Source organism: Arachis hypogaea, chromosome 4, assembly GCF_003086295.3.
Source record: "Arachis hypogaea cultivar Tifrunner chromosome 4, arahy.Tifrunner.gnm2.J5K5, whole genome shotgun sequence".
NCBI classification, from domain to species: domain Eukaryota; kingdom Viridiplantae; phylum Streptophyta; class Magnoliopsida; order Fabales; family Fabaceae; genus Arachis; species Arachis hypogaea.
The window spans coordinates 100,169,738-100,183,540 of record NC_092039.1 but is presented as its reverse complement, the minus strand read 5'-3'; positions in this window follow the sequence as shown (position 1 = coordinate 100,183,540).

Sequence of the window (13,803 nt, the reverse complement as noted above, 5' to 3'; positions counted from 1 at the left end):
AAGTTTGGGAAAGAGAAAAGGATAGGGTTAATTTGGAAATTTTGTTAAAAAGTCAACAAAAAATTAGACTTTGGATACTTTTGCCATACGAAACCCATATTTCATGCGTACAACATTAGATTTCTTGTTTGATGGGTACTTTTGTCAACGTTCGTAAAATTCATGCATACTAATGGTTGTTTTTCCTATTTTTTAGTTTTAAATATAATCTTTAAGCGCTCAAGCAAAAAGAGGAAAAAAAGCTTTTTTGTTTTGTTTAAAAAAGTCTTTAAACACTAAAGTTAAAAAATAAAAAATGACTATTCTTTTTCCAATTCTCCAAACCTTCCCCCCTCTTTTACAAAAAGGCTTTCGAGATATGATATAATTTTTTGAAATCATAATTAGAAAAATGAGATAAAAACATTAATTTAAGAAACATTGTATTACAGATAAATTATTATAACTTCTAAAATTTAATTATGATATTAGAATAAATGACTATTTGTACCCATAAAAAATGTAAATGCTGACAAATGTATCCATAGAAGAAGAAAACTCACCTTGTAACCACGGACGATGATCTCCGTGTGCAAAAAGTACCCTGACGTTAGTTACGCACTTGGTCTGTTAGTAACCAAACCTAGGTGGTAACAAAATCCCTCCAAACCTATCTACGTGTAATCCAATTTTTTTTATTAAGAAAAATGGGAAAAAAATACTTTCACGCCCTTCTGTGCCCTAGCAGAACTCCGTTGTCGTCGCCACAACCATCCCAAATCAGAGAAGAAGATCACAACACCTCCATTTCGCGACAGAGACAGTTCCCCAATTTAATCAAGTTGTTGCTTCACTACTCGTAGCCCACCATTGTTGCTCCACCAAGAACAAAGGTATCTCATTACTAGTTTTTCCATTTTAGAATGATTCTGGGACTTTGTCGGATATTCTGATTATTTTGTATGGGCTTGAGAAATGCTAGACATTTGGATTAGGGTTAGATTTTTTGTTGCTATGTTGTTATCTGTAATTACATGAAATGGTACCTTAGATTATATTGTATTGCTTGCAAGGATGGCCACTGTCCATATTACTCTGTGTATTAATCATAGAGGAAGATTTGAGCAAGATCCATGTGGGAAGCTTGTGTATATTGGTGGGGAACTAATAGAGATTGAGAGAGTTAATGTGGATACGCTCAATGGATTTTCCATAAATGATTTGCTGAAGGACATTAGGTATACATCCATTACTGATTTTATTGGCTAGAACCTGGTAAGTTTGATAATGTGCTAAAATTATTAAGGGCTTATATGGACATAGTTAGGTTGTATCAGGCTGCTGTGAAGAATGGTAACAAAATTGACTTATACATAGAGCACCATGTAAATGATCATGTTATGGTTGAAGAGAATATTACTCTAACAAAGATGAGATTGAAGACTTGTGCTAAGAGAAATTCAACTCCAAAGAAGACTCCAAGAAGAAGACTTATAATTGTTGAGAATGATGACAATGATGAAACAGTGAGTCATGTACAAATTTTGAAGGAGGCCCAAAAAAGGGAAGAGGCCCATGAAGCAAGCAACCAGGTTGAAGTTGAGGCCCAAAAAGAGGATGGTGGCAATGTAGCCCAACAAAGATCTCCAATAAAACATATGTCTTAGCCTTTCACAACACTTGTGTAACCAGATGAGCCACCTTCTAATCAATCACATCCTTCACAGCATCCCAATGAGCAAGATTAGCAGCCAATTCATATTGTTGGTTTAACATCTCTAAGTGCAATTTTTGCCTCAGTATCCAGTGAGAATGAAGCCCAAGCAGCTGAACAAGTAACCCAATACATTTTACAGTTATATAGAAATTCATTTTCACAATCAAACCCTGAATCATACCCAATTCCACCCTCTGATACTAACAGTACTCCTCAGAATAACCAAACCAACCCAGATGAGTAGGTTGAGGGAAGGCCTAGGTGAATAAGAGAAGATCAGCAAAGAAGCCTCCTCCTACTAGATAATCCTTCATATCTGGTGCACGAAATTGCAATCACACTTTGCAATCCCGCACAACTAACCAGCAAGTGCACTGGGTCGTCCAAGTAATACCTTACGTGAGTAAGGGTCGATCCCACGGAGATTGTCGGCTTGAAGAAAGCTATGGTTATCTTGTAACTCTTAGTCAGGATATCAGAAATTATCAGGATTGATTGTGAAAAGCAAAAGAACATGAAATAAGTACTTGTTTTGCAGTAATGGAGAATAGGTTGAGGTTTTGGAGATGCTCTATCTTCTGAATCTCTGCTTTCCTACTGTCTTCTTCTTCAAACACGCTAGGCTCCTTCCATGGCAAGCTGTATGCAAGGGTTTCACCGTTGTCAGTGGCTACCTCCCATCCTCTCAGTGGAAATGTTCAACGCACCCTGTCACGGCACGACTATCCATCTGTCGGTTCTCAATCAGGTTGGAATAGAATCCAGTGATTCTTTTGCGTCTGTCACTAACGCCCAGCCCTCAGGAGTTTGAAGCTCGTCACAGTCATTCAATCATTGAATCCTACTCAGAATACCACAGACAAGGTTTAGACCTTCCGGATTCTCTTGAATGCCGCCATCAGTTCTAGCTTATACCACGAAGATTCTGATTAAAGAATCCAAGAGATATCTACTTAATCTAAGGTAGAACGGAGGTGGTTGTCAGGCACACGTTCATAGTTGAGAATGATGATGAGTGTCACGGATCATCACATTCATCCGGTTTAAGAACAAGTAATATCTTAGAATGGAAGCAAGCATGATTGAATGAAAAAAACAGTAGTAATTGCATTAATCCATCAAGACACAGCAGAGCTCCTCACCCCCAACCATGGGGTTTAGAGACTCATGCCGTGGAAGGTACACAAAGAAACGTGTAAAGTGTCATGAGGTACAGATACAATGTCAAAAGATCCTATTAATAGTAAGCTAGTAACCTAGGGTATACAGAAATGAGTAAATGACGTAAAAATCCACTTCCGGGTCCACTTAGTGTGTGCTTGGACTGAGCATTGAAGCATTTTCGTGTAGAGACTTTTTCTGGAGTTAAACGCCAGCTTTTATGCCAGTTTGGGCGTTTAACTCCAATTTTTATGCCAGTTCCAGCGTTAAACGCTGGGAATTCTGAAGCTGATTTGCAACGCCGGTTTGGGCCATCAAATATCGGGCAAAGTATGGACTATTATACATTTCTGGAAAGCCCAGGATGTCTACTTTCCAACGCCATTGAGAGCGCCCCAATTGGGCTTCTGTAGCTCCAGAAAATCCACTTTGAGTGCAGGGAGGTCAGAATCTAACAGCATCTGCAGTCCTTTTCAGCCTCTGAATCAGATTTTTGCTCAGGACCCTCAATTTCAGCCAGAAAATACCTGAAATCACAGAAAAACACACAAACTCATAGTAAAGTCCAAAAAAGTGAATTTTAACTAAAAACTAATAAAAATATACTAAAAACTAACTAGATCATACTAAAAACATACTAAAAATAATGCCAAAAAGCGTACAAATTATCCGCTCATCACAACACCAAACTTAAATTGTTGCTTGTCCTCAAGCAACTGAAAATCAAAATAGAATAAAAAGAAGAGAATATACTATAGACTCCAAAATATCAGAGAAACTAAGCTCCAATTAGATGAGCGGGACTAGTAGCTTTTTGCTTCCGAACAGTTTTGGCATCTCACTTTATCCTTTGAAGTTCAGAATGATTGGCATCTATAGGAACTCAGAACTCAGATAGTGTTATTGATTCTCCTAGTTAAGTATGATGATTCTTGAACATAGCTATTGTATGAGTCTTGGCTGTGGCCTAGAGCACTCTGTCCTCCAGTATTACCACCGGATACATACATGCCACAGACACATAATTGGGTGAACCTTTTCAGATTGTGACCTAGCTTTGCTAGAGTCCCCAATTAGAGGTGTCCAGGGTTCTTAAGCACACTCTTTTTGCCTTGGATCACAACTTTATTTCTTTCTTTTTCTTTTTCTCTTTCTTTTTTTTCGTTTTTTTTTATTCACTGCTTTTTCTTGCTTCAAGAATCAATTTGATGATTTTTCAGATCCTCAATAACAGTTCTCCTTTTCCATCATTCTTTCAAGAGCCAACAATTTTAACATTCTTAAAACAACAAATTCAAAAGACATATGCATTGTTCAAGCATTCATTCAGAAAACAAAAAGTATTGTCACCACATCAAACTAATTCAACTAGTTTCAAAGATGAATTCAAAATCCTGTACTTCTTGTTCTTTTGTGATTAAAGCATTTTTCATTTAAGAGAGGTGATGGATTCATAGGACATTCATAGCTTTAAGGCATAGACACTAAAATACTAATGATCATGTAATAAGACACAAACATAGATAAACATAAGCATAAAAATTCAAAAAATAGAAAATAAAGAACAAGGAGATTAAAGAACGGGTCCACCTTAGTGATGGCGGCTTGTTCTTCCTCTTGAAGATCTTATGGAGTACTTGAGCTCCTCAATGTCTCTTCGTTGCCTTTGTTGCTCCTCTCTCATGATTCTATGATCTTCTTTAATTTCATGGAGGAGGATGGAATGTTCTTGGCGCTTCACCCTTAGTTGTCCCATGTTGGAACTCAATTCTCCTAGGGAGGTATTGATTTGCTCCCAATAGTTTTGTGGAGGAAAGTCCATCCCTTGAGATGAATATCTCCATCTCCCATGGCTCGGAGGTGGAAGCTTTTGCCTTCTCTTTCCTCTTTCTAGAGGTTTCTCCGGCCTTAGGTGCCATAAATGATTATAGAGAAAGTAAAAGCAACGCTTTTACCACACCAAACTTAGAAGGTTTGCTCGTCCTCGAGCAAAAGAAGAAAGAAGAGAGAGAGTGGTGGGGTAGGTGGGGATCCTGTGGGGTCCACAGATCCTGAGGTGGCAAGGATAATTCATCCCTGCACCAAGTGGTGAGCAAAAATGCTCCTTCTGCCAATCCTGGCGTTAAACGCCGGGCTGGTGCCCATTTCTGGCGTTTAACGCCAGCTTGGTGCCCATTCCTGGTGTTTAACGCCAGTCTGGTGCCCCTTTCTGGCGTTAAACGCCCAGAATGGTGCCAGACTGGGCGTTAAACGCCCATCTGCTAGCCTTACTGGCGTTTAAACGCCAGCAAGATCTTCCTCCAGGGTGTGCTGTTTTTCTTTCTATTTTTCTTTCAGTTTTTGCTTTTTCAATTGATTTTGTGACTTCTCATGATCATCAACCTACAGAAAACATAAAATAACAAAGGAAAAATAATAAATATAACATTGGGTTGCCTCCCAACAAGTGCTTCCTTAATGTCAGTAGCTTGACAGTGGGCTCTCATGGAGCCTCACAGATACTCAGAGCCATGTTGGAACCTCCCAACACCAAACTTAGAGTTTGAATGTGGGGGTTCAACACCAAACTTAGAATTTGGTTGTGGCCTCCCAACACCAAACTTAGAGTTTGACTGTGGGGGCTTTGTTTGACTCTGTTGTGAGAGAAGCTCTTCATGCTTCCTTTCCATGGTTACAGAAGGAGAACCTTGAGTTCTATAGTTTGCACTGTCTGCAAGCCACGGAGCTTCCTGAATAGCAAATAATTACTCATCTGGAAAGGTTTCAGAGATCTCAGTAGGAGGGAGGGATGCTCCTGCTACTGGTTCTATCCGGGACAGGTGATCAGCTACTTGATTCTCTGTCCCTTTTTTGTGTCTTATTTCTATATCAAACTCTTGCAAAAGCAACACCCATCTTATGAGCCTGGGTTTTGAATCCTGCTTTGTGAGTAGATATTTAAGAGTAGCATGGTCAGTGTACACAATCACTTTTGATCCTACTAAATAAGATCTGAACTTGTCAATGGCATAAACCACTGCAAGTAACTCTTTTTCTGTGGTTGTGTAGTTCTTCTGTGCATCATTTAGAATACGGCTGCCATAATGAATGACATGCAGAAGCTTACCATGCCTTTGTCCCAATACTGCACCAATGGCATGGTCACTGGCATCACACATTAGTTCAAATGGTAATGTCCAGTCTGGTGCAGAGATGACTGGTGCTGTGACCAGCTTAGCTTTCAGGGTCTCAAACGCCTGCAGACACTCCTTATCAAAGATAAATGGCGTGTCAGCAGTTAGCAGATTACTCAGAGGTTTGGCAATTTTTGAAAAATCCTTTATAAACCTTCTGTAGAATCCTGCATGCCCCAGAAAGCTTCTGATTGCCTTAACATTGGTAGGTGGTGGTAATTTTTCAATTACTTCAACTTTAGCTTGATCCACCTCTATCCCCTTGTTTGAAATTTTATGCCCAAGGACAATCCCTTCAATCACCATAAAGTGACATTTTTCCCAGTTTAAAACTAGGTTGGTCTCTTGGCATCTTTTCAGAACAAGTGCTAGATGGTTAAGGCAGGAGCTGAATGAGTCTCCATATACTGAGAAGTCATCCATGAAGACTTCCAGGAATTTCTCCACCATGTCAGAGAAGATGGATAGCATGCATCTCTGAAAGGTTGCAGGAGCATTACACAGACCAAAAGGCATCCTTCTGTAGGCAAACACGCCAGAAGGGCAAGTAAATGCTGTTTTCTCTTGGTCCTGAGGGTCTACTGCAATTTGGTTGTAACCTGAATACCCATCTAAAAAGCAGTAATAATCATGACCAGCTAGTCTTTCTAGCATTTGGTCTATGAATGGTAAAGGAAAATGATCCTTTCTGGTGGCTGTATTGAGCCTTCTGTAGTCAATACACATACGCCACCCTGTGACTGTTCTTGTAGGAACCAGTTCATTTTTTTCATTATGAACCACTGTCATGCCTCCCTTTTTGGGGACAACTTGGACAGGGCTCACCCAGGGGCTATCAGAAATAGGATAAATAATCCCAGCCTCTAGTAATTTAGTGACCTCTTTCTGCACCACCTCCTTCATGGCTGGATTTAGCCTCCTCTGTGGTTGGACCACTGGTTTGGCATTATCCTCCAACAGGATCTTGTGCATGCATCTAGCTGGGCTAATGCTCTTAAGATCACTTATGGACCACCCAAGAGCTGTCTTGTGTGTCCTTAGCACTTGAATCAGTGCTTTCTCTTCCTGTGGATTTAAAGCAGAGCTTATAATCACTGGAAAAGTGTCACCCTCCCCCAGAAATGCATACTTCAGGGATGGTGGTAGTGGTTTGAGTTCAGGTTTGGGAGGCTTATCCTCCTCCTGAGGAATTTTTGAAAATTCCTTTGTTTCCTCTGGTTCTTCTTGATCAGGTTGAGCATCCTTGAAGATGTCCTCAAGCTCTGATTCTAGGCTTTCAGTCATATTGATCTCTTCCACCAAAGAGTCAATAATGTCAGCGCCCATGCAGTCATTTGGTGTGTCTAGATGCTGCATAGCTTTTACAGCATTCAACTTGAACTCATCCTCATTGACTCTCAGGGTTACTTTCCCTTTTTGTACATCAATGAGAGTTCGTCCAGTTGCTAGGAAAGGTCTTCCTAGAATGAGAGTTGCACTCTTGTGCTCCTCCATTTTCAGCACCACAAAGTCAGTTGGAAAGGCGAATGGCCCAACCTTGACAATCATGTCCTCTATTATGCTTGATGGATATTTAATGGAGCCATCAACAAGTTGGAGGCATATCCGGGTTGGTTTGACTTCTTCAGTCAACCCAAGCTTTCTGATAGTGGATGCAGGTATTAGATTGATGCTTGCTCCAAGATCACATAGGGCTGTCTTGGTGCAAGCACCTTCTAATGTGCATGGTATCATAAAGCTTCCTGGATCTTGAAGCTTTTCTGGTAAGCTTTTCAGAATGACTGCACTGCATTCTTCAGTGAGAAATACTTTTTCAATTTCTCTCCAATCCTTCTTATGACTTAAGATCTCTTTCATAAACTTAGCATAAGAAGGTATTTGCTCAAGTGCTTCTGCAAACGGAATCTTTATTTCAAGAGTCCTTAGATAGTCTGCAAAGCGGGCAAATTGCTTATCCTGCTCTGCTTGGCGGAGTTTCTGAGGATAAGGCATCTTGGCTTTATATTCTTCAACCTTAGTTACTGCAGGATTATTCCTTACAGAAGTGGTTGAAGAAGCCTTTTTAGAGGGATTACTGTCAGCACTCTCAGGTGTCTGGTTCCCCTTTTGCGTTTGAACGCCAGGATTGGGTGGAAAATGGGCGTTTAACGCCAACTTTTTCCCCTTTTCTGGCGTTTGAACGCCAGAACTGGGCAGGGAATGGGCGTTTAACGCCAGCTTTCCCTCCTTTTCTGGCGTTTGAACGCCAATAGTATTCCTCTCTGGGCTCTTACTGTCCTCAGAGAGATTTTGGATAGTGGTTTGGCTCTCCTCTGTCAATTGTTCCTTATTTGGCTTTTTGCTCTTTTGAGTGGTGTTGTTCAATGTCTTCCCACTCCTCAGTTGAACTGCTTGACATTCTTCTGTTATCTGTTTAGATATCTGCTATTTTGCTTGATTCAACTGTAGTTCTATGTTCTTGTTAGCAACTTTAGTTTCATGGAGCATCTCTTTAAATTCTGCTAACTGTTCTGTCATCAGGAGCAATTGCTGATTAAGCTCAATCATCTGTTCTTGAGGATTAGGATCAGTGGCTACTGCTATGACATCCTCTTTTGGGGAGAACTCATTGCCAGAGTACAAATATTGATTTCTAGCAACAGTGTCTATGAGCTCTTGAGCCTCTTCAATTGTCTTCCTCATGTGTATAGATCCACCAACTGAGTGGTCTAAAGACATCTGAGCTTTTTCTGTAAGCCCATAGTAGAAGATGTCTAATTGTACCCACTCTGAAAACATTTCAAAGGGGAATTTTCTTAGCATACCTCTATACCTCTCCCAGGCATTGTAAAGGGATTCATTATCCTCTTGTTTAAAGCCTTGGATGTCCAGCCTTAGCTGTGTCATCCTCTTTGGAGGGTAAAAGTGATTCAGGAATTTGTCTGATAACTGTTTCCATGTCTTTATGCTTGCTGTAGGTTGGTTATTCAACCACCTCTTAGCTTGATCTTTTACAGCAAATGGAAACAGTAATAGTCTGTAGACATCCTGATCCACCTCTTTATCATGTACTGTGTCAGCAATTTGCAAGAATTATGCCAGAAACTCAGTAGGTTCTTCTTGTGGAAGACCGGAATACTGGCAGTTTTGCTGCACTATGATAATGAGTTGAGGATTTAGCTCAAAGCTGCTTGCTTTGGTGGGAGGTGTACAGATGCTACTCCCATATGCAGCTGTAATGGGGTTAGCATATGACCCCAGAGTCCTTTTGGACTGTTCAATTCCACTTATGTCCATGATGGATAAAGGGAAATAATATGGATTGCAAGTAGATAAAATTATTTTTTTTGACCAAAAATAATAAAATAAAATAAATGGAAAATAAAATCAAATTTCGAAAATTAAAAGAAAATAAGATCAAAGCAAATTGAAAACTGAATCAATTAGTCAATTAAAAAGATTTTGAAATTAGCAATTGAGAAGATATGATTGAAAATTATTCTGAAAAAGATTTGATTTTTGAAATGAGGAGAGAGAAAAACAACAAAATGACACAAAACTTAAAATTTTTAGAAAATCAAATACTGATTTTTGAAAATTTTAAGGGAAAAACACAAAGAGGACACCAAACTTAGAATTTTTAAGGATCAAAAAGGGACTAAAGACATGCAAATTCGAAAATTAAAAGAAAAGCAAAAGCATGCAATTGACACCAAACTTAAAATATGAAACTAGACTCAACTAAAAGACTCTAAACCAACAAAAACAAAACAGTCCTAATCTAAGCAACAAGATAAGCCGTCAGTTGTCCAAACTCGAACAATCCCCGGCAACGGCGCCAAAAACTTGGTGCACGAAATTGCAATCATACTTTGCAATCCCGCACAACTAACCAGCAAGTGCACTGGGTCGTCCAAGTAATACCTTACGTGAGTAAGGGTCGATCCCACGGAGATTGTCGGCTTGAAGCAAGCTATGGTTATCTTGTAACTCTTAGTCAGGATATCAGAAATTATCAGGATTGATTGTGAAAAGCAAAAGAACATGAAATAAGTACTTGTTTTGTAGTAATGGAGAATAGGTTGAGGTTTTGGAGATGCTCTATCTTCTGAATCTCTGCTTTCCTACTGTCTTCTTCTTCAAACACGCTAGGCTCCTTCCATGGCAAGCTGTATGCAAGGGTTTCACCGTTGTCAGTGGCTACCTCCCATCCTCTCAGTGGAAATGTTCAACGCACCCTGTCACGGCACGGCTATCCATCTGTCGGTTCTCAATCAGGTTGGAATAGAATCCAGTGATTCTTTTGTGTCTGTCACTAACGCCCAGCCCTCAGGAGTTTGAAGCTCGTCACAGTCATTCAATCATTGAATCCTACTCAGAATACCACAGACAAGGTTTAGACCTTCCGGATTCTCTTGAATGCCGCCATCAGTTCTAGCTTATACCACGAAGATTCTGATTAAAGAATCCAAGAGATATCTACTTAATCTAAGGTAGAATGGAGGTGGTTGTCAGACACACGTTCATAGTTGAGAATGATGATGAGTGTCACGGATCATCACATTCATCCGGTTTAAGAACAAGTAATATCTTAGAATGGAAGCAAGCATGATTGAATGAAAAAAACAGTAGTAATTGCATTAATCCATCAAGACACAGCAGAGCTCCTCACCCCCAACCATGGGGTTTAGAGACTCATTTCGTGGAAGGTACACAAAGAAACGTGTAAAGTGTCATGAGGTACAGATACAATGTCAAAAGATCCTATTAATAGTAAGCTAGTAACCTAGGGTATACAGAAATGAGTAAATGACGTAAAAATCCACTTCCGGGTCCACTTAGTGTGTGCTTGGGCTGAGCATTGAAGCATTTTCGTGTAGAGACTTTTTCTGGAGTTAAACGCCAGCTTTTATGCCAGTTTGGGCGTTTAACTCCAATTTTTATGCTATTTCCAGCGTTAAACGCTGGGAATTCTGAAGCTGATTTGCAACGCCGGTTTGGGCCATCAAATATCGGACAAAGTATGGACTATTATACATTGCTGAAAAGCCCAGGATGTCTACTTTCCAACGCCGTTGAGAGCGCGCCAATTGGGCTTCTGTAGCTCCAGAAAATCCACTTCGAGTGCAGGGAGGTCAGAATCCAACAGCATCTGCAGTCCTTTTCAGCCTCTGAATCAGATTTTTGCTCAGGACCCTCAATTTCAGCCAGAAAATACCTAAAATCACAGAAAAACACACAAACTCATAGTAAAGTCCAAAAAAGTGAATTTTAACTAAAAACTAATAAAAATATACTAAAAACTAACTAGATCATACTGAAAACATACTAAAAACAATGCCAAAAAGCGTACAAATTATCCGCTCATCAATATCCAACCCCGATCCTAACAAGCTTTCATCCATCTATGTCCCTGTTGACGTGGAAGAATTCTCGGATAAAAATGCTGGACATCATTGCTATAAGTCAGAAGAATTGAGAAGTATAGCAAGTGATGAAGATGCTTGTCAGCCTCCAGTCTTTCCTCAAAACAATGTTGATGCTTCTGTTAGCCAAATTCGGCTAGAGTTGGGGATGGAGTTTGAAACACTCAACCATTTCAAAAAGACAATTCAAAAGTTTAACATCAACATTGGAAGGAGCATATTCTTTTCTCGATGTGATTCAACCAGAAGCAAGGCAATCTGCTATGATAAGGAATGCCCGTGGCAAATATACTATGCTAAGAGGTCATTTTCCCTAAGTTATCAAGTCAAGATATTTGTCAATGAACACACCTGCAGCAGAGATAACCATTGTAAGTCAGCTGACGAAAAATGAGTTGTAGATGAATTAGAAGAAAGAATAAGAGTCCAACCAAATATGACAGTGAGGGAGGCTGACCAATTTTTCAGAAATGAGTATGATGTGCTGATTAATGAAAGAAAAATTTATAGATTGATGGTCAAAGCAAAGAAGAAGATAGAGGGTTCTGAGATTGCTCAATATGCTAGGCTCTGTGATTACACAAATGAGATACTGAAGACTAACCCGAGGTCCATGGCGAGGATACACACTAATCCACAACCTGATTCAGACCTTTATTCCTAAAAATTTATGTATGTTTTGATGCCTCTAAAAAGGAATTTCTTGGAGGATGAAGACCATTTATAAGGTTAGATGGGACTTTCTCAGAGGGTACTATGGGGTCAGTTGCTTACAATCATAGGACAGGACGCAAATAATCACATATACCCTATTGTCTATGCCATTGTAGAATTCGAGAACAAAGCCAGGTGAAATAGTTTTTAGAGATACTGGAAGAGGACCTTGGAGATTTTAGAGCAAATGAGTTTAACTTCATGTCAGATATGCAAAAGGTACCTAATATATTTAAGGATTTTAGTGAGTTAATATATTCTGTTTATTGATATGAATTTTCTGTATATTCGCATGATTATTGAGTCCTGTTAGTGAATTATTCTGTTAGTGATTAGGGAGCCCTGTTCGTGATTACTGAGTGCTGTTCTTGAGTTGTTCTGTTAGTGATTATTTTGATCTGTTCGTGATTAGTGAGTGCTGTTCATGAATTACTTGCATGATTATTATTGATCTGTATTGTTTCTTATTTAGGGTTTATGGTTTTATTTGAATGAATTACTTGCATGATTATTATTGATCTATATTGTTTTTAAAATTTGCCACTTTTTTAATTGTTCTATTGATTTGTATTAGTTGTTGTTAGGAAAGTAATCAGGATCTTTATTGTTGGTAATGTCGTTTGCTATTACGGGTTAATACCTGTCCTAGGAAAAATGTATCCAGGGGTCAACCACAAATTTTGTGACATGCATATAGAGCAAAATTTTAGAAAGAAATGGAATGACTTACAGATGAAAATGTGTATGTGGGCATGTGCCAAGGCCACTATAACCCAAGATTTTGATGCTACCATGGAAAGGCTTAAAAAAGTCAATGCTCGGGTTTAGAAATACCTAGACAAGATTAAACCCAAGAAATGGAATAGAACTCATTTCAGTGAATACCCAAAGATGGACAACTACACGAATAATAATTGTGAGATATTTAATGGTAAAGTTAAGAAGATGAGGGAAAAATCCATCATCATCATGCTTGAAGAAGTCTGATGCCATGTCATGAGAATTATAGCAAGGAATAAAAAAACACTAATTTGATATAATGAAAGATTAGCCCCTAACACAACAGTGGATACTAGAGAGGGAGAAAAGGGAAGAAATAAATGGAGGCCTCTTCTAACTGGAGATGATGCTGGAAATGTGTACAAAGTTCAGTGTTTACCTGTAAAGGTTAGTGTGGATTTAGGCAAGAAAACATGCATCTATAGACTATATATGGTAATTGACTAGCCTCCCTTGAAGGTATGAGTGGCAAACGGGCCTAAACCCGCCGGGTCGGCTCGCGTAACCTGTCAAAAAAGGTAGGTCGGGATGGAAAATTGGGACTGCCAAATAGCAAAAGCCCTTTTAACCCGCACCGCTTAAACCGTGGGCTTTGGTGGGGGCGGGGCGGACTTTCCCACTGGGCTTAGTATTTTTTTGTGTGGGGGGTATTTTTACATTTTTTTTTGCCAAAACCTAACTTCTCCCAACCTAACTTACAAGAGTATGAAGATAAAAATTGAGTGGTTTGGATTATGTTTATGTTACTTTGGAGACAATATTTATAATTATGTTTTAAATTATATTTATTTTGCTTTGGAGAGAATATTTATAATTATGTTTTGGTTGAAAACTTGGTTTATAATTATGTTTATTAGATATGTATAATTACAAA